Consider the following 23,811-nt stretch of genomic DNA (forward strand, 5'->3'; position numbering starts at 1 on the left):
GGGTGCAGAAAAGCAAGGTCAGTGGAGAGGGGCGGTCCCGAAGTGAAGGCGGAGCCTGGGGATTTCTGGCGCGGGGTGGAGGCGGGGCTAGGGGTGGGCTGAGGCCGGAGTCGGGCGGCGGGGGCGGATCTGAAGGCGGGGCCTGGCCCCGTGAGGCTCGCGCCTGCGCACGCGTGTCCCGGGGGGCGGGGCTGCGCGCGCGCGGTGCGCGGGCCCTGGAGGGCGGAGTCCAGGCGGGTGCCGGCCAAGGGAGGGGGCGCGGTGTCTCTCGAGTCAGGCGCTCCCTCAGGCCGCGGACGCGATGCTGGCTGCTGCAGGTTTGGCTGCGCGGCAGGCGGGGATGTGACGGGCGGTCCCTCGCCTCACCTGCGGTCCTTGGGCCCGTAGGTCACTGGGCGACCCGCAGCCGGGCCGCGGCCGGGGAGGCAGCGTGACCTCCGCACGGTGAGAGTCAGGGTCGGGCGGGAGCCGGGACCGGAGTCGGGGCGGGGCGGGCGTCTGCGACAGCCCTGGGCGGGGGGCACGGCGGGTCTCGGGCCCAGGCACCTAGGGTGAGGCTGTGACGCTCTCAGGCCTCCCGCCCTCCCGGCATCGTCTCGAGGTCCCCGCAAGCCGCCTGAGGAGGGGCGAGCGTGGAGGCTAGAGGCCGGACGCCCCCCACCCCGCGGGCTGTGACAGGCGCGCAGGGGGCCTCAGGCGCTGGGGGTGCGCCTTTCTCTTAGGAGAAATCAGGGCGAGGCCAAGTTACCCAGTGATTTCAGAGCCAGGATGCTTGCGAGGGTTGACAGGGGGAAAGTACCCGGGTGCCCCGAATGACTGTTGGGGTTTTTTGTTGTTGTTGTTGTTGTTGTTTGTTTTTTTAATTGCTGGGCCAAAACAAAGACACACCTTAAAACACATCCTTAGATCAAACTTTGATGGACCACACCATTGCCATGGGTTCAGATGCTGCTTCTCTCTCCTTTTGACATCTGCTGTTTTTATACATACATACATATACATACATATATATATATATATATATATATATGTATATTTTTTTATGTACCTATTTTTTTTTTTTATCAAAGTAAAAGGAAGAATGACTCCTTTGAGGTAGTCGTTAGTGGCTAAGCTTGAGTTTGAATTTCAATAATTGCAAATTCATCTTTGTAGGCTACCCAGCCAATTAGGCTTGCTGTTCCAGCACTAGGCCTTAGCCGTGTGGCAATTACTGATGCAGGGACTCTTCGTGGTCACAGATTGAAATGTGGATATTTCACTCTCATTGGTGAGCTGAATTGAGCTTCAGTCCTTTCAGAATAGTCATTTGAAAAAGCATTCCTTTTCTCTTTTTCTCCTGAGAATTAAAATATAATGGAACTAATTTTGCCAGTCACAAAAAAAAAAAAAAATCCTCTTGTAGACTAAAGATTTTGGTGGGACAGCTCTTTAACCAAAAGGAATTTAAGATACCCTCCTCCTGCACAAAACTTGGTTTTATCTGCAATCAGTATAAGATAAAGATTTAAACATTCTTGAATGTTTTGCCTGTACTTAGTCTTCTCAGACATTATTACGGTTTGCCTCTTGAGATTTATTAAAGCTCTTTAGTGTTATTTGGTTATTTTCTTTAGTATTCTCTTTAGGCAAAACACACACACTTTCTTAAGAACCTTTTAGCCATAATTCATATTCTTTTACTTCCGTGTAAAGAAACTTCATGGTAAGAAACCGCTAGAAGCCATCCTGAGAGCAGGCACTCTTCATTTAAAACAACAACCATTTATTCTGTATTTCCATATCGAGACCTGCATTTTTTTGTTTGTTGCCAACTCAACTCCTTTGTATGCTAAATAGAAGGGGACTTTGATTCCCCGTGTAAAAGTCCGTCAGTGACTGTACATAATCTGTATTTGATAAAAGTCAAAGTCCTTTGAGATTTCTGATAACTTGTGAACGTTTCTAATTTCATTTCTGCCATTTTGCTCTCCTCTCCATACAGACACTACTTAAGAGTTCTCTGAAGATGACATCTTCCTTTGTGGTTTTACACTGTTCTCTCTATTGAGACTTCTTCTCTACTTAGTAAACAATTTGCTCTTCAAGATCTACCGAAAACATCACCTCTGAAAATGGTCCAGAAATCTTATCCCCCTTGTCTTGACTGATCCAGTACTACATCATGCATTCTTCGTTTAGCATCTGTCAGTTAGTAATGATTTGTTTATATGTCTGTCTCCATGAGACCTTTGGGTTCCTGCAATGCTAACATTTACTGTTATGTGGCACAGGTACTCAAAAACGATTTATTGATTACATTTTTGAGGAATGCTCTTGATCTTAAATGTAAGTTTAAGATAGGCAGACTTTGTGAACGATCTCTTTCAATATCGGAAAACATGGAAAAGATGAATGCATAAGGTACCTTTAAATTTCCATGAAGACAGTCAAAATTGTTGCTGATTGGGAATGAAATCCTAGTGATGACAGCAAAAAAACAATACATTTTATAATGCAAGACTAAAAAAGGCATGGCCAGTAAGGATTCCTGCTTCTTTGATTTTAAGAGTTTATTTTGAGGCAAAGTGATTTGCCCCAGGTCTTGCAGGTAGAAAGGGACAGAGCTGGGATACAATTCAAGCCTTTTGACTATTTGTGTATTTTACCTTTGCTCTCAGTTTCCTAATGATAAGTCTTAATAATTATTCTGCAATTTTGAGTGGAAGGTTTTGAGAGGCGTAGACATGTATTAGTAAAGGAGGTCTATTAATAGAATGTTGAACTTGAAAGAATTAACGAATTATTCGGTTTAGCTTAAAAAATTTTACCCATTAACTGATGCTTGAAAGGGCAAGTGTCTTATTTAGGTTGTTTAGAGTCACTGGGACCCCACATCTTCAGACCTCACGCTTGTGTATTTTTCATTCCTTCATGGTGCTTTAGGGGGAAAATGAGGAAGCTGCCAATTTTTCAGAAGGAGAACAAATCGGCTTATATTTTCTCCCTCCTTGAATGCTTAGCTGCCACTCTTAGAAACTTAGAGCCCTTGAGTGGTGAGAAACATGATAATTCATTTGGGGATAGGGGAGAAACCTAACCTTCACTACTCTGCTTGGCTGGATAGTTTTTAACCTCAGTGCTTGGGGCTCTCTCTCCAGATGCCCCATAACAAGTGGCTTCTGCTCACCATATGGAGATCCCTCATACAGTTACGTTTTGATGGTAAAATGAGATTTTAATATAGTAAGGTTACAGATGGCTAATAGCATGGCTAAAATTACATGTGTGGCTAGTCTGTATGTGAGAAGAGCCTATCTGATTACTTGTCTATGTGATAGGTTTTTTGGGAAAAAAATTGATGCTTGTGGTTTTATGCTTCTGAAATGTGTACTTACTGTAGTGGGCCTGATCAATTCCAATAGGATTTTTATTTTACAAACAACTTAATGATGAAAGAAATAAAAAAAATAAACGTTTATTTTTTATTTTTCACCGTATATATGTGATTTTATACTATAATCAAAGCGTAATGTTTAATATTGCTTTCATATTTAATGTTTTATTTTTGCTATAATTTTTGCACATTTAAATTTTACAATGTTGCAGTGAATTGAGTTACTTATTTATAATAGTTGGACATCCAAGTTATTTCTTGCTTTGCAAGTAAAACAGTTATCATATAGCTGTGTTATGTTTTGCTTCTTTCCTTTAGGCTAAAGACCCAGGAGGGGGAATTACAAGGTCAGAGGGTCTGAAAGTTTTTGTCACTTTTGGAAAATATTGCCGAATTTATTTCTGAAAGATTTATTTATTTATTATTTTTACTTTTTAAAAGTTTATTTATTTTGAGAGAGAGAGAAAGAGAGAAGATGGGGGAGAGGCAGAGAGAGAGGGAGAGAGAGAATCCCAAGCAGGCCCTACACTGTCAACATGAAGCACTATCAGCATGGAGCCCAACATGGGGCTCGAACTCACAAACCCTGAGATAATGACCTGAGCCAAAGTCAGATGCTTAAGAGACTGAGCCACCCAAGTGCCGTGAAAGGTTTTTTTTTTTTTTTTAATTGATTTACATTGCCTCTTGCTGTTTAGTTGACCAGTTTTGTCATACTTTTATAGGTTTTTGTTTTAAAAGTTTTTTTTTTTTTTTTTTAAATAGGTGTAAGACTATCTACTGCCTAACATCTGTCTACTGCCTAACATAACTATTCACAATAGAAAAGCAAATGCAGTATTTTTCTGGTTTTACTTTCTCCTTTGTATGAATTGTTTGAATCGCTTCTTGGCCTTTTGGCTAAGATCAAGTGTATGAATTGTTTGTCCTTTGCCCATAAGTTTATTGGAATCTTTTTACCGATTTTCATTATCACTTAACATCATAAATATGAATCTCCTAAAATGTTTCTGATCTGTTTTGTTATTGTGAATTTGGCAGTTTTTAAAATTATTATTATTAAAAAAATTTTTTTTTAACATTTATTTATTATAGAGAGACAGAGCAAGAACATGGGAGGGGCAGAGAGAGGGGGAGACACAGAATCCGAAGCAGGCTCCAGGCTCTGAGCTGTCAGCACAGAGTCCGATGTGGGGCTCAAACTCACAAATTGCAAGATCATGACCTGAGCCGAAATCGTATGCCCAACCGACTGAGCCACCCAGGCATCCCAGCAGTTTTGAAAATTATTAAAAATCACTGACTTACAAAAAATTTTCGTGATTTCATCTTTTGATTGTGAAGTCTGAGAATGAATGTCACTCCATCATCTGATGCACACTTGTATTTTTTTAAGCTTCTTGAGTTTGTTTTGTTACATGTGTATATCTTTAGAAAATTATATATGCAGTTGAGATTGAATTTAGTTTATGTGGTTTAATACTATAGAGAATCACATTCTTAAAAATCTCTAAGTGAGTTTCTGTTGGTAAGTTGCAGCTTTTTTTTCTTCCTGAACTTGAATAGGAAACAAAACAAAGCTAGTTTTTTATTTTGTTTTGTTTTTTGTAAATGGGTACTTGTTTCTAAATAAGTTATAGTAAATTTTGAGGAAAGCGTATTTTGGTTAAATGAAGTTCCTGTTAGGTCATGGTTAACCAGAAGGTCATTTCTGATTTAACTCTTACTGTTTGTTAATCATTGTAAAATATATGAGAGTAAAACTTCGGTTATCTGCGTCCTTTGGGGAGTGAGACATGCTAGGTAGATGAGATATCCCAGGGTAATAGTTAACATTGGTTGAATGCTGGGTACTGTTGTGGTACTTGGCTTGGAGTTGCTTTCTTGATTCCCGTAACAACTGTAAGAGGTAGGTTCTTCATATCCTCACTTTGCAAATGAGGAAGCTTAGAGAGGTAAAGTGACCTGCCAAAGGTAACACAGCTAGTAAGCAGTGGAACTAGAGCTTAGTCTGTCTACTTTTAAAATGGTGTGTTTGAGAAGTGTATTATCTTATTTTTTGTGCTAAGGATTCGAACTTTATCTCGTAGGCATTGGAATGATATTAGATGTTTCAAAGTAAGGGGATGATAGGGTTTGTCTTTTAGGGAGTTGGCTGATGTGGTGGTGTGGAAATATATTGAATTGTGTTTCTGATAGGAAGTGGTTGCAATAGGTCATATGAGAAATAAAGCCTGAACTGCAAAGTGGATTTGGAGATCAGGGGATTTTATGGAAAGATACAGGACTTAGTAACTGATTTACAAGAGAGTAGGAAGCTGGAGTGTTGATTTGGAAGATATGCAGTAGGGTAATGACAGATGAATATGTGCTTCAAACACTTTGTCATATTTCTTTTATGGCATTGACTGTGATGTATTTGCATCTAATCTAGTGACACATCTACCTCCCCCACTGGATTGTGTGCTTTTCAAGGGCAGGGACTGAGTAGAAGGCATGAACTAATACAGGATGAACTAATACAGGAAGAGGGCAGGAGACTGAAGTGGGGGTGGGAAACACCAAATCACCCACATCAAAGAATGGATGGAGGAAGAGGAGCTCTAGAAAGTGACAACTGCCAGGGAGGAGCAGGGAGACCCATCAGTGCCAGATGGGGGAGGAGTGTTACGGAGAGGGAAGTATTAGCACAAAAGTAAATACAAAGTGCCACTTCAGGCTACAAACAATTCTGGTTGTTGTGTCCCACTGTGATACGCTGATGACCAGCGGTTATATAGAGCTAAGTTGTCTTTACTTTGCTACCCACTTTTTCCTTCCACACTTTCTCAGAGTATCCTATGGTCTCCTGCTTCTTTTAGCTTAACATCTGCCTGCTACTGGTGCTGATGCTGGGACATGACTCAGCCTATTGAGAGCAACCAATCCGAACCCTCCTTTCTTTTAAGTCGATTGACAAATCTTCTCTGCTGAGTTGATTGCTTTTTTTGCATGCCCCCAGAGTTACTCCTCTGACTTTCAAGACTTCTGATTGGTTGTTTGGAGATTTGAAACCATTGAGAAGCCAGAGGATTTTCTTTTCTTTTCTTCTTTCTTTCTTTCTTTCTTTCTTTCTTTCTTTCTTTCTTTCTTTCTTTCTTTCTTTCTTTCTTTCTTTCTCATCCTAACAAGTGCCCTGCTCAATACCCATTGCCTACTTTCCCCTCGAGAAGTCAGAGGATTTTTATTTTTATTAAAAATTTTTTTTTAACATTTGTATGTTATTGATAGACAGACAGACACAGAGCATGAGCAGCGGTAGAGAGAGGGGGAGACACAGAATCTGAAGTAGGCTCCAGGCTCTGAGCTGTCAGCACAGAGCTGACACAGGGCTCAACTCACTGCGAGATCATGACCTGAGCCAAAGTTGATCGCCCAACCAACTGAGCCACCCAGGCGCCCCAGAGAAGCCAGAGGATTCTTAAAGACTGGATTCATGAAAGCTGAAGTTTTAACCAGTTTACTTTTCCATGTTGATCAGTTTGATCGTTGGACCATCTTTGAGGATTGTTGATCTTAAAAATGCTCCAGGATCATCATTCCAAATAATTAATAATCTTTGTTCTCTTTGTACTGTTTTATAGTTATCTAAGGTGTGGGGGCTTGTTTTAAATTTCCTTGGTCATTTCCTAACATTTCATATGATTGGTTTTCAAAGAGCCGCTTAGGAAAGGAATTTGTACTTGATTTCTTCTGCTATTATTTGCTTCAAAGCATCCTTATTCTTAACTTGCTGCCTTTTTCTTCCCAGTTTTCATCTGGCTGGTTTTTATACTTGGTAAGTACGATGGGAAGGGGAAAAGAGAAAAAAAATGGCTAATTACTTTTCTCTTCCCTGCCTTACTTTAGTTGTTACTGTCCTCCTCTCCACAATCACTGTTCCCAACTGTCCAATTTGGCATGGCCTCCTGCCCTATATCTTCAGTTCTGTGTGTGGGGATGGGAAATGCAAGACAGCTCTTTAGCTAAGGAATGCTGGATGTCTCAGGGTTTTGGTCCTTCTGTAATGGTGATACCTTTGTAGCTTAGTAGATGCTTTTTATTCCCTGGCAATCTACATCTCTGTAAAATACAAAAAATAAATGTAGGTCATGTTTCTTTGAATTAATTCTCATTCATTCCCTCTCTCTCTCTCCCTCTCCTCCTTTTCTCTCTGTTTCCTTCTCTCCCTTCCCCCCTTCCTTCCTCCCCCATACCCTTCTCCCCACCATATCAAGATAACACAGTCTTTGATGACTGACCCCCTAGTGAATACACTAGGGACAACTAAGATAGGCAGACACCAGAAGGTACTTTGAATTGTTGTTGTCATCATATTAATGATATTTGGTTGCAGCCTGAGTGCTTTGGGGAAATTTGAGAGCTTTCACTGACCATTATGTCTTGGCAGACAGTGTTATGGTTGGCAGTTACACTTTTCTCTGACAACCATAGTTTAGAAAAGCAGGAACTATTCGTAACAGCTGTTTAAGTGTAGGATGGGTCTGGTGATACTTTGATCTGAGTTGATAGGCCAGGTTATAGGAAACATAGCCTGGTAATATTTCTTTACAGAGAGTGGGGAGGCAGAGATGGCCATTTTTTTTTCCTTATTCTTCCTTTTATTCTTATTTTAAATTTTTTTCTAGGGTTTATTTTCTTCATTTCATAGTCACTTTTGCAGTCAACATTTTTCCAAGACTTGAGAAGTTCCACACTGTAAATTTGCTCAACCCAATCTTTGAGACCAGTCTAGATTTTCCTGATTCATGCCATCCATCCATTCAAGAAATACCCACTGAGCACTTGGTAATAATAGTGCAGTGAAGAAAATGCCTTTTCTGCCCTTGTGCAACTTTCATTCTAATGACAAGATACAGAAAATAAACAAGTGTATATGTAATATGTCAGCTATTATACTACTGTGGAGAAAAGCAAAGCAGAATAAGGCAGAGAGACCATGTAAGGAGGATGCTGCTTTTTTTTTTTAATTAAAAATTTTTTTTAATGTTTATTTATTTGAGGGGGAGGTGAGCGGGGGAGATGGGGAGAGAGAATCCCAAGCAAGCTCCATACTGTTAGCACAGAGCCTGACATGGGGCTCGATCCCACAAACTGAGATCATGACCTAAGCTGAAATCAAGAGTGGGAGGCTTAACCGACTGAGCCATCAAGGCGCCCCAGGATGCTGCTATTTTCTGTAAGATGGTTAGAGAAGGCTGCAGTGATGAATGGTATTTGAGCAGAAACATGGAAGAAGTGAGATTGTGATGATCTAATCTGTGCAGCTATTAGGGGAGAGAGTAGTTGAGGAAGACGAAGCAAGTGCAGATGTCTCGTGTCTGAAGCATGCTTGTCTTGTTTGAGGAGTGGCAAGTAGATCAGCGGAGGCATTGGGGGGGATGATTGGTGAAAGATGAGGTGGGGGGCCATAGAGGGTGCTGGGAGAGGTGTGCATGATAGATGATATATGGCCTTGTAGGCCAGTAGGACTTTGGCTTTTACTCTGAAGGTGGGAAGCATTTAAAGAGTTTTGACTTGTTTTAAATAGACCTCTCAACAGTTATGTAGAGAATGTCTGAAGGTGGGTATAATGAGATCATTCAGCAGGCTCCAGCAGCAATCCAGAGTGGGAGATGATAGCGATTTTAGGCAGGAATTGAGAGAAGTGCTTACAGTCTGTATACATTTTGAAATCAAAGCCAACAGAATTTGATGGTGAATTGGATGTGTCTGTTCATTGTTTTTTTCCTGACTAACTGGAAAAAATGGAGCTGCCATTTGCCAAGTTGGTGAAGACTTCAGGAGAAGCAGATGGGAAATAGTTTAATTTTGGTTATGTTAAGTTAGCAATCCAAGTGGAGATACTGTCCAGACAAGGTACAAGGTATACATGAGTCTGCAGTTCAGGGCAGAGGTCTGGGCTGGAGATAAAAAGTATTTATTTATTTATTTATTTATTTATTTATTTATTTATTTAGAGAGGGAGGGAGGGAGTGAGGGAGGGAAGGAGGGTGGGAGGCAGAGAGGGGCAGAGAGAGAGGGAGAAAGAGAATCCCAAGCAGGCCCCACACTGTCAATGCAGAGCCCGATGTGGGGCTTGAACCTGTGAACCACGAGACCATGACCTGAGCCAAAATCAAGAGTCGGACTCTTAACGGACTGAGCCACCCAGGAGCCCCTGGAGATAGAAATTTTAAGTCATGGACATGGAGATAGTATTTAATACCCTGAGAACTGATTAAGATAATCTAGGGAGAGAGTGTGGCTGTAGAAGAAGCCCAAAGATTTTGCTTTAGGGTCCTGTAATGTTGACAGGGAAAGAGAGAGAGAGAGAAGGACAGCCAGAGCTAGCAAAGGAAACTAAGAAGCATTCCATGAGGAAGGAGGGGAATTAAGAGTGAATGGTATTCCTGAAGCCAAGTAAATGTTTTAAGGAGGGAGTAAGTGAACAGCTATGGCAGATTTTATTAGATCCAGGACAAGGATGTGACTGTTAGATTTAGCAATATGAAAATCATTGGTGACTGTAACAAGTTCTTGGTGGTCATGAAAACTTTATTGGAGTGAGTTTTAAGAGAGAACTGTAGGAAGGGAGTTGGTTTCAAGGAGTTTGCTGTAAATTGAAGATGAGGAAAAAACAGGGTGATAACTAGAGGGGATGTGGAGTCAAGGAATTGTTATTTCCTTAAAAGATGAGTGCTTTTCTAGTATATTTGTATAAATACAAAAATATTTATAGCTTATGGAATGACCTAATAGAGAAGAATTAAAGGAGCGATTTCTTTGAAAAATAAATGAAATTAATTCAATCCTAATCTGTGAACCCAGAGTCTATCATTATCATATATATGTCCTTATGTATTAACCTATTTCTTTCAAATTAAGACAGTGGCTAGTGGGGAGAGGTGTTAAAGAACATCCCCATACCTCCAATTTGTTGAATTTTTTATCAGTTCAAAACTATAGTTTTTATATGTGAGTAACAAAATTTTTAATGGATTATTAGGAAATGGGTTAAATGGTCTTTTTTTATTTTTTATTATTTTTTTTGCTAACCTTTTTTTGTTTGGTAACTTCTTCCTGTTTATTGTCTTCAGCAGTTTTGCACAGTGCTTGCCCTGTTGTTCTAAATTTTGGTTTGGTAATCTCTGTTATAGTAGTTTTACTGTGAAATACCTTTTTAAAAAAGGGAAAAAATTAATTAAAAAAAATTTCTTAAGTACTTTTAAGGGAAAAATTTGATGGCCATTCTTTTTCCTTTTTTTCTAATGTACCTGACTGCACTTTTACTGTAATTGCTTCTGATTATTGAGTTGATGTTTGAGATGAGTTTAGAAACTTAGGTTGGAAGCCCATATTACAGTTACATTATTTTATGTGCCTCTTTTTGTGGTTCATTTATGTTTGAGTAAGTAGTTGTCAATATTTAGTGCTGAAGCATTACTGCAGTTGCTTTTAAATCTTCTTCATTGGTCTTCCTCCAGATTTTCTTCCATTAGCCGCTTATCCATACTTCTGACTTGAGTTTCTGAAACACAGATCTGATCATGTTTTATTGTTGCTTTAAAAGTCTTCTGTGGCTTTCTGTTGTCTATGGAAGTTAGACACCTTTTTTTTTTTTTTTTTCTTCTTCTTCTTTTGCTTCTTGCCCACCTCCAGCCTGTACCTGCATTCTGCTTTAGGGGATTTGGAGTGCTCCTTGCTAGGTTCTAATGCACATTTGATGTTTCTTACCACAGGATAATGGTCAAATTTGCTGTCAGTGTACAGAAGAAAGTCCTCCATGTGTTGTGGTCTTCATCTTTTATCATGGTTCCATGAATATGAGAAACTCTTTGACATCTCTGTGCTTTTGCACATAATATTCCTCTCCCCCCCCCCCCCCCCCGAATGCCATGTAACTACTTAGCTACCTTGTTAAATCACTTCATCTTTTTAGAAACCCAAATAAAAGTCTCCTCTTCTAGGAAAACTTCTAGGCATATTTTCATCATGTCTCTTCTAACCCACCTTCATTATATTCTCTGTTACCTGTGTTCCTGCAACATTTTGCAGTTATTTTGTTTTAGTATTTGCTGTATTTTCCTCTATTTGCTTTCATGGCTGGTCTCCCTTGCCTCACCATTAAACTTATAGTCACTCAAGAAATTTTTGTTGAATAAATGTTTGAGTAAAGCAAACGATTATTCAACATTGACCCACCTTTTTTTTAAGTTTATTTATGTATTTTTGAGAGAGAGGGCATGTGCGTGCACAAGTGGGGGAGGGGCAGAGAGAGGGGGAGAGAGAGAGACTCCAAAGCAGGGTCCGCACTGCTAGCACAGAGCCCAATGTGGGGCTTGAACCCACAAACTGTGAGATCATGACCTGAGGCAAAGTTGGGCACTTAACTAACTCAGCCACACAGGCATATGCTTTTTAAACCATTTACCTACTTTTTAAAAAAAATTTTAACTAAAAATTTTAATATTTATTTATTTATTTTGAGAGAGAGAGAGAGAGAACAAGTAGAGGAGGGGCAGAGAGAAGGAGAGACCCAATCCCAAGCAGGCTCCGCACAATCAGTGCAGAGCCCAATGAGGGGCGAACCCATAAACTGAGATCATGACCTGAGCTGAAATCAAGAGGTGGATGCTTAACTAACTGAACCATCCAGGTGCCCCTACCCTAAATGTATCTTAAACTCATTCTCTAGCCAGATTTTGACTTCTATGTTAGTGTTTTCTGTAGCACCATCTTTGGTTTCTCTATAGTATCCTTAAGTCTCACTTTTGTATCTTATCATTACTGAGTTTTATTATAATTCAACAAACATTTTTTTGGTCACTTCCCATGTACCTGATTTGTTAGTACTAGTGATGAGAGGCTGAATAAGATAAGGTCTCAGTCCATGAATTATTGTGATATATGATGAGTATAGTAATAGTGGAATATCTAGGACACCTTGGGAGTTCTGTCTTTCATGTACTCCTTAATTCTTACTTTGGCTACTACTAACCTCTTTCAGGCCCTAGATAATTTTAGACTCTTTATTTAGTAGCTGTCTTGCCTTAACTCTCTTGTCATTCCAGTTCATCATGAATACTGCCAGCAGATTCGATTCGTTGTCTTTGAAAGAAGAAAAAAAGTACAAGTCTTTCTTTTTCCTGTTCATGGAATAAAATCCAAAATAGAATGCAATCTGGAATGCCAAGCGTTTGGACCAGACTTCCTTTCTTCTCTTGTGCTACATGAACTGTTCACTATAGCAAAACTCTCTACATTCTGTTCCAAACACAGTTCATACTTTTCCTTTTTTGCCTTGCTTGTTTGAGCCATTCCACCACTGTAAAAACAGTGTTTTTACTCTTGGTTCCTCTACTTACTGAAATTGTATCTGTTCTTGGATGTAGTTCCCACTTGTTAAGTCTAGTGTGAACCTTTTTGATGATCATGCCCATATTTATAACACCCTCTCATCGTTTGCCTTCATGACACCACTATTTTCTGTTTTTCTTAACCTATTCTTTCTCAGCTGTCTTTACTGACTCCTATCCCTAAATGTTCATTTCCCAGGGTTTTCAATCTGACCTCTTTTTTCTTTATTCTGTTGTGCTTTCTTGGAACACATGTCATTTTTCATTATCTCTTTTGTGTTCATTTCCCCAGCCCTGTTTTTCTCTTGAACACTCCAGTCCTTAGGTTTGCTACTGAAAATGTCCACCTGATTGTCTAGCAGAAAACCTGAAAGTTACAACATCAAAAATTAAGTACATGTTTTTCTCCAGAACCTTGTGTTCACCTCATTTTCCTATCTTGGTTAATGATGCTGTCAGTCACTCAGTTACTCATATTATAAACCTGCGAATCATCCTGACTTTTGTTCTCCCATCCCTTATTTTCCATTAGCTGGCAAGTCCTGCTGTTGGAGCTTTTCCCTCTCCATTCCCTTTACTGTTTCCTTGGGCCAGGTTCTGATATCCTTGGTAACCACTGTAAAAGCCCCTTTAAAGTAAGTCTTCTGCTCAATCCTGAATATTGTATAGGAAATTCATGTTGGTTGTATCCTGTAGGAATGCCAATGGCAAAATAGTTTTAGGTCTGCCACTCTAGAATAGCACCTGAACCATGGACTAATCTTTGTGTATCCATTAAAGGTCAATTTCCTAAGTATTTCTATAAGATGATATTGTTAAGATATAATTTATGCTTTGTAAAATAAATTTTCTTAAGGATTAAGAATGTTATTTCTAAAGACAAAAGGGAAAGCAAGAAAAGATAGAGGGAAGCAGAGGTCTTGCTGCTGGGATAAGTGCCAGAAATGATCTTTTAGGATATTTTCTTAATGAACTAGAAGAGATTATAAATTTGAAAGTAACACTAGGTGCTTTGTGTCCAAATGCCAGTTAAAGAGCAGATAACTACAGAAGGAGCTTCAGACTATGAGTAGACAAAACTGAGAGCTTTAGTGTGGGGAATTGTAAGCTAATAGATTTGAATAGTACTTTGAAGAGATGTTTTTAACCATCAGTTCATAATCAGGTCAGACTCCTGATAGCATTATTGCATGTTCTGGCAGATACTGGCCTAATGTGCTGATGCTACAGAGGTGGTACCATGGTCACCACCTCTGTATCATCTAATATGTTTCATAAGCACAAGTCCTCTCGTATTGAAGCATTATTTTCTGAATTCAGGTATAGTCAAAGAAGAGCTCTTCAGTTTTTTGATTTTTTCTTGGTTTTCTTTTTTTGATTTTAGATAGAATTTGTCTTTCTTGTAACATTTTAAAAAGTCAAATTAACAGAAGAAATTACTTTAAAACTTGAGTGGCTTATATACTGAATTAGTTAGCATATATTTCAGAATAATTGAATATGTACATATTGTGAATATTTTGCAAGATTATTGTGTACATTTTTTTGGCTTTTGCTGTTGCTGTATTGTTGATTTCTGTTAATTTTCCATAAATTTAAGGTTTATCAGGCTGATACTAGATTCTCACTTGGAAATTACCTTGGAAAATGTATTTGAGCATTCTGTATTGTAGCATTTTGAAGTTGAACATGGGGTGTGTATCATTTTGGCTTATAATGTTCTGCCTAGGAGTTCCTCTCTGGAGGAGAAAAGGAAAAAGGCTTCATAGAGAGTCCCCATAGTAGACCAGAGTGGTATTTTGAGCTGAGGGAGTAGTGTGTACTCTGGTAAGGAGTCCTGAAAGATCATAGTATGGGAATGGATCCTTGGGTGGTTTGGTGTGAGTGGAAGGCAGGGTTTGTTGGGTAGTGGTAGGAGAGAGCAGCTGCAAAGAAACACTTGCTTACTATCTGTGTATCTATGGACAGATTATGTGATTTCTCCAAGTTGGTTTTTGTTGTTGTTTGTTTTTTAATGCTGGTCGTGGAGTCCAACACAAGGTTCAATCCCAAGACCGTGATGATTACTGGAGCCGAAATCAAGAGTCAGATGCTTCACCAGCTGAGCCACCCAGGTGCCCCTCTCCAAGTTTCAATCTCCTTAAATATGCAGAATGAGAATAATAAAGATATCTGGGGCACCTCGGTGGCTCAGTCGGTTGAGTGTCCAACTTTGGCTCAGGTCATGATCTCCCAGTTTGTGAGTTCGAGCCCCACGTCAGGCTTTGTGCTGACAGCTCGGAGCCTGGAGCCTGCTTCAGAGTCTGTGTCTTCCTCTCTCTCTGCCCCTCCCACCCATGCTCTGTCTTTCTTAAAAAATAAACAAATAAACATTAGAAAAAGAATAAAAGATATCTAATTTAGGATTGTTGTAGGATTTAAATGAGGTAATGCAAATAAATACCTGGTACACAAGTTCTCAGTAGGTACCAGCCACTGTTGTTAGTACTGTTTTATGGCATTTGTTCTTTGGAGAGCCATTGAAAGATTTTATTTTTTTAAATTTTTTTAAGTTTATTTAAGTAAACTCTGTACCCAACATGGGGCTTGAACCCATGACTCTCCAAGATCAGGAGTCACATTCTCCTTTGACTGAGGCAGGCAGGTGCCCTTGAAGGATTTTAAACTGAAGAGTGACATAATCAGATTTATAATTTTGAATATTAAGTCTGGGAAAAGTATAAAGGATGCATTAAAGGGAAAAAGCTGAAGGTAGGGAATTAAGGAAACTTATGTTAGTAGAATACTGGCTAGCGATGGTAAGAATCTAGATTAAGAAATGTGGTGTTGGAGAAGACAGGATGGATTTGAGAATTATCAAAAATTGATGTGCATTATATTCTATGAGTTGGGAAAATCTAAAGGGAACTAGGAAAATAGCAAGGATGTAGACAGAGTACTCAGCTGAGTAGGATATATTGTATTCTCTCATTCGTTAATGGGAGAGGGCAGAAGAGGATGGTTAGAGGCACATATTCACCATTGCCAAGGGTCTAATGGCTGAGCTGGGCTGCCTACCATTCTTTACATTGGACTGGAGCATTTGGGCATCTCTAGATGAGTCCAGAGCAGTGACTTTGGGCAGCACATAGGCATAATGTGCCAAATATCAGGAAGCTCTCATGAGTGCAGGAGAGACATGACACAACCACAAATAGACCTAAACGGTACCAGGCTTGAAACAGAGGAAGAGCTAATTCCTAAGGGACTGGAAAGACAAACTGACAGTTTTATTTTTCTTTTATTTTTTATTTTTCCAATATATGAAGTTTATTGTCAAATTGGTTTTCATATAACACCCAATGCTCATCCCAAAAGGTGCCCTCCTCAATACCCATTACCCACCCTCCCCTCCCTCCCACCCCCCCAAACTGACAGTTTAAATTGTATTTGGATTTGAATCTCTGAGTTCTTCTCTAAGTGCTAAAAGATCAAGCCCTCCAGGACTCACCTAAGTTTTGTTGATTTTACAAGCTCAGAAGTATTTTTTTTTTATGTTTATTTTTGAGAGGGAGCACAAGCAAGGGAGGGGCAGAGAGAAAGGAGCTATCAGTGCAGAGCCTGACACGGGGCTTGAGCTCACAAGCTGAGTTCATAATGGTATTTTAGCATTTGATAATTGGGACATTTTGAAATGTTAACATACAGTCCGGGTGCCTGGGTGGCTCAGTGGGTTAAGCGTCCAATTTCAGCTCAGGTCATGATCTCACAGTTTGTGAGTTTGAGCCCCACATTGGGCTCTCTGCTGTCAACATGGAACCTGATTCGGATCCTCTGTCCCTCTGTCTCTCTGCCCCTCCTCTGCTGGTTCTCTCTTTCTGTGTCTCTCAAAAAAATAAACTGAAAAAAAAAAAAGAGAAATGTTAACATACAGTCATTTTGCTAAAAGATGCATATCTGCTTTATGATTTTGTTTTTGGAACACTTTATGTATATTATCATTTAATCATATATTCTTTGGCAAGTTTAATTGTAGCATTTGAAAAACTGCCTTTTACAGTAAAATGATTAGTTTTCAATTTGTTTATTAAGTTGAATATTCTTACGTTACATAATTTTACTTAAAGATTATGATAATAGAGAACAAAGTTCTGTCTAGAATATTATGACGTGTATTTTGTTGTCAGTGAAGTGTTCCTGCATTGATTGACCAGTAGCGAGTATAGCTAAAATATAAATGTACTTTGATTTTAAGGTGTGGTTGATACTTAGGCCTCAGCCTACAATACTTTTTTCCTTTTGTTAATCATATTTTATGAAATTATAATTGTGTTATTTGAAGTAGACAAGATTTGGGGATTGTGCGTACTGTTATTGGCATTTTCAGTTCTTTTTTTTTTTTAAGTGTGATGCCAATTTTATTTTTTTATTTTTATTTCTTTTATAAATTTATTTTTTTTTAGTTCAAGTTAGTTAACATACAGTGTAGTATTGGTTTCAGGAGTAGGCATTTTCAGTTTTTTATCAGCAATACCCAGATATTATGTCTCCTTTGCTGTGGAATTAGAGTAAGACTCTTTCTACATGCTGGTGTGTCCAAGGCAAAGAAAGAAAATACCTTCTAGTAAAACTGCAGTTATACATATTTAGATTTTTCAGTAACTTTCATTTCTTCACTTAGTAGCTTTCATTGAGTGTTTTTTCTGCACACTAAAGTGGAATACTTGTGGATATGGTCTTAAAAAGGATGTGATAATTGCTATACCCAGAGATGTATGGGAGCATACAGGAGGAGCACTTAACCAAGGCAGGTGTCACATGAACATGCTGATTCTATGGTGAGCTTTATTGCTATATATTACATGAGAATAGAAATACAAAACTAAAGAGTTGTCATCTAGCAGCCTGATACAGATCAGGTCATAGGAACTAGTACATTCCAGAGAGATATAGACATTGTAGGTCATGGGAGATGGCAAATTGCAGTAAGCCTGTTGTTATAGCCCTCACTGTTGTTATAGCCCTCACTTCTTGTCATGCTCTCTCCTTGTGGAGCTGTCGTGTATGCTTCTTGTCTCCCTGATGGGGACACTATTCTTGGTAATGGAAAAGTCTAGATGGCTGGTTTGGGGGGAAATACATATAAAATAGGTTAAAAAGAACTAGAATTCTTTAGCATGAATGAGGTAAGTATAGTATTGACTGCTTACATTTTTAAAATTTGGAAATACTTTCATACTCACAGGAAGTTTGCAAGAATGGGAATAGTACAAAGAATATCCAAATAATCTTTATCCAGATTCACCTATTATCAAAATTTTGTGCTATTTATTATTTCTTCTCTTGCATATATACATATGTACATATACCTCTGTGTACATATATATGGTCTCTTGTACACACACACACACACTGCATACACCAAGCATTTGAGAATAAGTTGCATATGTCATGACACTTTCCCCTGAGTACATCCACATGTATTTCCTAAGAATAGGGCTTAAAAAAGAAAAAACTAACCACTGTACGATTATGGACTTCACTAAACTTAACATTGATAAATAATCTTCCATTTGTATTCCAATTTTTTTTTCATTGGCCAAGTCTCCTTTATAGTATTTCTCCCCTTACACAAACTGCTTTTTAAGAGCAGAGAATGGAGAATGAGTGATATTTGGTAGAAATTTTTTTCTTTAAGGATCTAAAGAAAATCATAGAAACTTAAAGTTTAATTTCCCTTTTACTCCAAATCCGTCTCTCCCCCAGTTTTTCCATTTCAGAAAATGGTGGCACCATTTGATTAGTTGTTCAGGCTGGAAAACTGAGAGTCATCCTTGATTTCTCTCTTTCCCCTTTTCCTCATTCCTTGCATTTAATCTGTCACCCAAGTGCTATAGCTCCTGTTTCCCCCTGCCTACATCTTGAACTCTTCTCCTCCTTTCTATCCATCTACTTCACCCTGCCCAGTGTGTCATCATTTCTCAATGGGGCTCCTTCCTACCTACCTTCTTAACTAATTTCCCTGCTTTTGTGTTTTCTCCCTTCCGATTCATTCTCCACAAAGCAGCCAGAATGATTTTTTAGGAATGAAAATCAGATCATGTCATTTTCCTCATAACCTTCCGTGGCTTTCCATTGTGCCAGAGCACTCTTTGTCTAAATAGCTCTTCTTTCTTTAGGTTATAACTTAAATATTCTTCCTCTGAGATGCTTACCTTGATGCCCAGTCTTCTGTTTTTGTTGTTTTCCTTCACAGGACTTTGATTTGTAGTTACTTGTTTGCCTGTTTTGTTGTTTGTTGTTACTAGACTAATTGCAGAAACCATAGGGGCCATGTCTGTTTTGTCAACTTTTGTATACTTAGCACCTAGTGCATTTCTGGGAACATGGCAGGAGATTAAATATTTAAACATGCTTAGTGAAAGGAAACAAAGAGGTTATGTACTCCTATTGCTCATCCAGTGTAAGAGTCTGCACTCTCTGGCAAGTATTATTCAACTTGTTTTTGAATGATTTCAGATGCACTGCTTAGTGTTTTATGTGGTAGTCCATTACCTTTTTCAGTAATTCTGATAGTTTGAAAGATGTTCTTTACTTTGAGCTGAAAACTGTCTTTCTGTATTTTTGCCCTTTGATCCTCATTCTGCCCCTCTCTTGACACCTTAAACTATTTGACAGTAATAATCATATATTCTGTTGGTTAGGCTAAAACATTTGTAAATGCTTTACTTTTCATTATGTAATATGGTTCTTCACCCTTACCCTGTCTGTAAAAATCCATTTTGTCAGGTTAACTCTTAAAGTGGTATATTGAAGAATAAAGATGTTCATGATCTTTGGTCTCGTAATTTGTGGTTAAATGATTTAAGCATATTAATCCAATGTAATATATTGTAGCCATCAAAATAATAAATGTAACATTTCTATAGAAATGTGGGAAATGCTTGTAAAATAATTAACAAAGTAGAATGTTAAATTGTATCTAGTTATTATAGCCAACTGAGTAGCTTATAGCTAGTTTGATAAGGGGTAAATGTAATGCTTACGACTGTTATCATTCCAGTGAGAGGTAAGGGAGACTTTAATAGTCTGCATTAATTCTTCTTGACTTAGATACTGTCTTTCTTTTATTGTAGTCTAGAATTACTTGTTTTGTGGCTTTACCTCACTGTTAACCCATTTGAACTCATCAGCTAAAATTGCTCAAGCTAAACCATGGAGCAAAATTTGTTTCCTTGAGATGTAAACACATTTGAATTTTTCACGATGACGTATCAAATTGGGTTAGAGACTGAGATGTACTGAATGGCTGAGGGATTGTTCAGGGCGTTCTTTGCTATCTAAATTATTTCTTGAAGGTACTGTGGACTGCTGGTATATTATTTGAATATTCTGTCCCAATACTATAATGTTATTGTCCTGAAATAGGCTAATATTTTAATAGTATTTTTAATCAAAACTAATAATTAAGTTGTAATTATAACTACTGTTTAGACAGTTATTTTTGAGAAAAAGCTTACTTAATATGTGATGGTAGCATATTTAAAAGCAAACTTAAAAATTCATACTTTATTTTTACAGAAAAATGTCTTTAGAACTGAATTATTTAATAATGTCCAAATTTACAGATGTTTATTTAGTATTTGGAAGGCTTTTTTTCTTGTAAAAACATCACTTTTTGTTAACCTAAAAGAATTGAAAACAACACCATTGGATATTAGTAATTAAATCTAGAAAAAAATTGATGAAAATTATTGTTCTAATTGATATGTGAAGAAAATCAGGTTTTATTAGATGAACATTAAGGAGATAGGAGGACACTTAGAATGAGAGTAGGTTTCTTTCTTGTTGTTTGTGTCTAGTTATTTGTTGTAAGTGGTTGTTGAGTGAATTCTGAAAGAATTGCTGGGCCCATCCTGTGACAGAAGAGTTGGCTTTGTAGCCAGCAAACTCTGTGAATGGCAATTGTCTTAACTTCTCTGGACTCAGTTTCCTATATGAGCTGTGATTTCCCAATTCTAAAACTCTGGTTTATTGAAGTATACTATATGACAGAGTGGCATTTTCAAGGTATAGAAGTTATTAGCACTTTTATTTATTCCATCTAATTTCACTTCAAAGTATTTTTCTTGCTAAGAAGTTATTTTTATCTCATTTTTTTTTTTTATGTCCCTTTTGTATTTTCCATGTGGAGAGAGTATCTAATAAGTTTGTGTGGAAAGGTTTCAGTTTTTTAAAAGGTGTAAGAGGAGACTCTGTTTGTTGTTCTGATGAGCTGGGTCATTTTTAGCCAACACTCCTTCTAATAATAAATAACCATGACAGGCAAAATTTATTTATTTGTTTATTTATTATCTTTTTTTTACGTTTTTATTTTTTTAACTTTTTAAGGTTTTTTATTTTAATTCCAGTTAACATACAGTGTTATATTAATTTCAGGTGTACACTGTAGTGATTCACCACTTACATACATCACCATCTACTCATCAGGACAAGGGCACTCTTTAATCTCCATCACCTATTTAACCCATCCCCCCCACCTACCTCCCCTCTGGTAACCATCAGTTTGTTCTCCATAATTAAGAGTCAGTTTCTCTCTTTTTTTCTTTTTAGTTTAAATTTTAATTAGTTAATATGCAGTGCAATATGGGTTTCAGAAGTAGAATTCAGTGAGTCAGCACTTACATGCAACATCGTGTGCTCATCGCAAGTATCCTCTTTAATACCCATCACCCATCTAGCCCATCTCCCACCCACAGGCCTCCATCAACTCTTAGTTTGTTCTCTATAAGTGTCTCTTGTGGTTTGTTTCCCTTTCTCCTCTTCCCCCACCCCTTCCCTTATGCTCATCTGTTTTGTTTCTCAAATTCCACATATGAGTGAAATCATATGATATTTGTCTTTCTCTAATTGACTTATTTTGCTTAGCATAATACATTCTAGCACCATCCATGTTGTTGCAAATGGCAGAATTTCACTCTTTTTGATGGCTGAGTAATATTCCATTGTATATGTCTTCTTTATCCGTTCATCAGTTGATGGACATTTGGGCTCTCTCCATAGTTTGGCTATTGTTGATAATGCTGCTATAAACATTGGGGTGCATGTGCCCCTTTGAATCTGTATTTTTGTATTCTTTGGGTAAATACCTAGTAGTGCAATTGGTGGGTTGTAGGGTAGTTCTATTTTTAGTTTTTTGAGGAACCTCCATATTATTCCTCCAGAGTGGCCGTACCACTTTGCATTCCCACCACCAGTGCTTGCCAAAGGGATTCACCTTTCTCCATATCCTCACCAACACCTGTTGTTTCTTGTGTTGTTAATTTTAGCCATTTCAGTTGGTGTAAGGTGGTATTTCATCATGTTTTTTTCTTTAATGTATTTTATTTTATTTTTAAATATTTATTTTTGAGAGAGAAAGTGAGGAGGGGATGTGCAGAGAGAGAGGGGGACAGAGGATCTGAAGTGGGCTGTGCAGCTGACAGCAGAGAGCGCGATGCAGAGCTCAAACTCATGAACTGTGAGATCATGACCTGAGCTGAAGTCAGACACTCAACTAACTGAGCCACCCAGGCACCCCTCATCATGGTTTTGATTTGTATTTCCCTGATGATGAGTTGTTGAGCATCTTTTCATGTGTCTGTTAGCCATCTGGATGTCTTTGGATGTCTATTCATGTCTTTTGCCCATTTCTTAATTGGGTTTGCGTTTTTTTGAGTGTTGAATTTGTAAGTTCTTTACGGATTTTGGATACTAACCCTTTATCAGATTTGTCATTTGCAAATATCTTCTCCCATTCTGTAGGCTACCCTTTAATTTTGTTGATTGTTTCCTTTTCTGTGCAGAAGCTTTTTATCTTGATGAAGTCCCAATAATTCACGTTTGCTTTCATTTTCCCTTGCCTTTGGCAATGTGTTTAGTAAGAAGTTGCTCTGGCTGAGGTCAAAGAGGTTGCTGCTTGTGTTCTCTACCAGGATTTTGATGGTTTCCTGTTTCATGTTTAGGTCTTCAATCCATTTTGAATTTATTTTTGTATATGGTGTTCGAAAGTGGTCTAGTCATTTTTCTGCATGTCAGTGTCCAGTTTTCCCAACACCATTTGTTGAAGAGACTTTTTTCTATTGGATATTCTTTCCTGTATGTTGAAGATGAGTTGCCCATATAGTTGTGGGTCCATTTCTGAGTTTTCTGTTCTGTTTCATTGATCTATATGTCTGTTTTTGTGCCAGTACCATACTGTCTTAATGACTACAGCTTTGTAATATAGCTTGAAATCTGGAATTGTGAGGCCTCCAGTTTTGTTTTTCTCTTTCAGTATTGCTTTGGCGATTGGGGTCTTTTGTGGTTCCGTACAAATTTTAGGATTGTTTGAGGTAGCTCTGTAAAAAATGCTGGTGGTATTTTCATGGGAATTGCATTAAATCTGTAGATTACTTTGGGTAGTATAGACATTTTAACAATGTTTGTTCTTTCAATCCATGGGTGTAGAATGCTTTTCCATTTCTTTGTGTCCTCTTCAGTTTCTTTTATAACTCTTCTATAGTTTTCAGAGTACAGATCTTTTACCTTATTAGTTAGCTTTATTCCTAGGTATCTTAATTGTGTTTGGTGCAATTGTACATGGGATTGATTCCTTGATTTCTTTTTCTGCTTCTTTGTTATCGGTGTATAGAAATGCAACAGATTTCTTCGCATTTATTTTACATGCTGCAACTTTGCTGAATTCATGTATTAATTATGAATTTTTTGGTAGAAACTTTTGGGTTTTCTACATATAGTATCAGGTCATTTGCAAATGATGAAAGTTTGACTTCTTCCTTGCTGATTTGTCTGTCATTTATTTATTTTTTAATGTTTATTTTTGAGAGAGAGAGAGCATGAGTATGGGAGGGGCAGAGAGAGAGGGAGACACAGAATTGGAAGCAGGCTCCAGCCTCTGAGCTATCAGCATAGAGCCTGATGTGGGGATTGAACCCATGAACTGCAAGATCATTACCTGAGCCGAAGTCAGATGTTTAACCCACTGAGCCTACCCTTTATTTCTTTTTGTTGTCTGATTGCTGAGCCTAAGACTTCCAG

At 38.3% G+C, this 23,811-nt stretch overlaps 1 protein-coding gene across 3 annotated transcripts in view; it reads left to right on the forward strand.

The window, feature by feature from the left end:
• Nucleotides 1-261: 261 nt before the first annotated feature.
• The window catches only part of CCSER2 (coiled-coil serine rich protein 2), a 189,099-nt gene continuing 165,549 nt past the window's right edge, over nucleotides 262-23,811 (forward strand). The window contains exon 1 of one of the 3 annotated variants that reach the window (XM_042960155.1): nucleotides 262-444. The gene's annotated coding sequence lies outside the window, so the exon portion shown is untranslated. The remainder of the gene's footprint in view (nucleotides 445-23,811) is intronic. The other 2 variants (XM_042960154.1, XM_042960153.1) reach the window with 2 other exon arrangements.

This window comes from Panthera tigris, chromosome D2 (assembly GCF_018350195.1).
Source record: "Panthera tigris isolate Pti1 chromosome D2, P.tigris_Pti1_mat1.1, whole genome shotgun sequence".
Classification (NCBI taxonomy): Eukaryota; Metazoa; Chordata; class Mammalia; order Carnivora; family Felidae; genus Panthera; species Panthera tigris.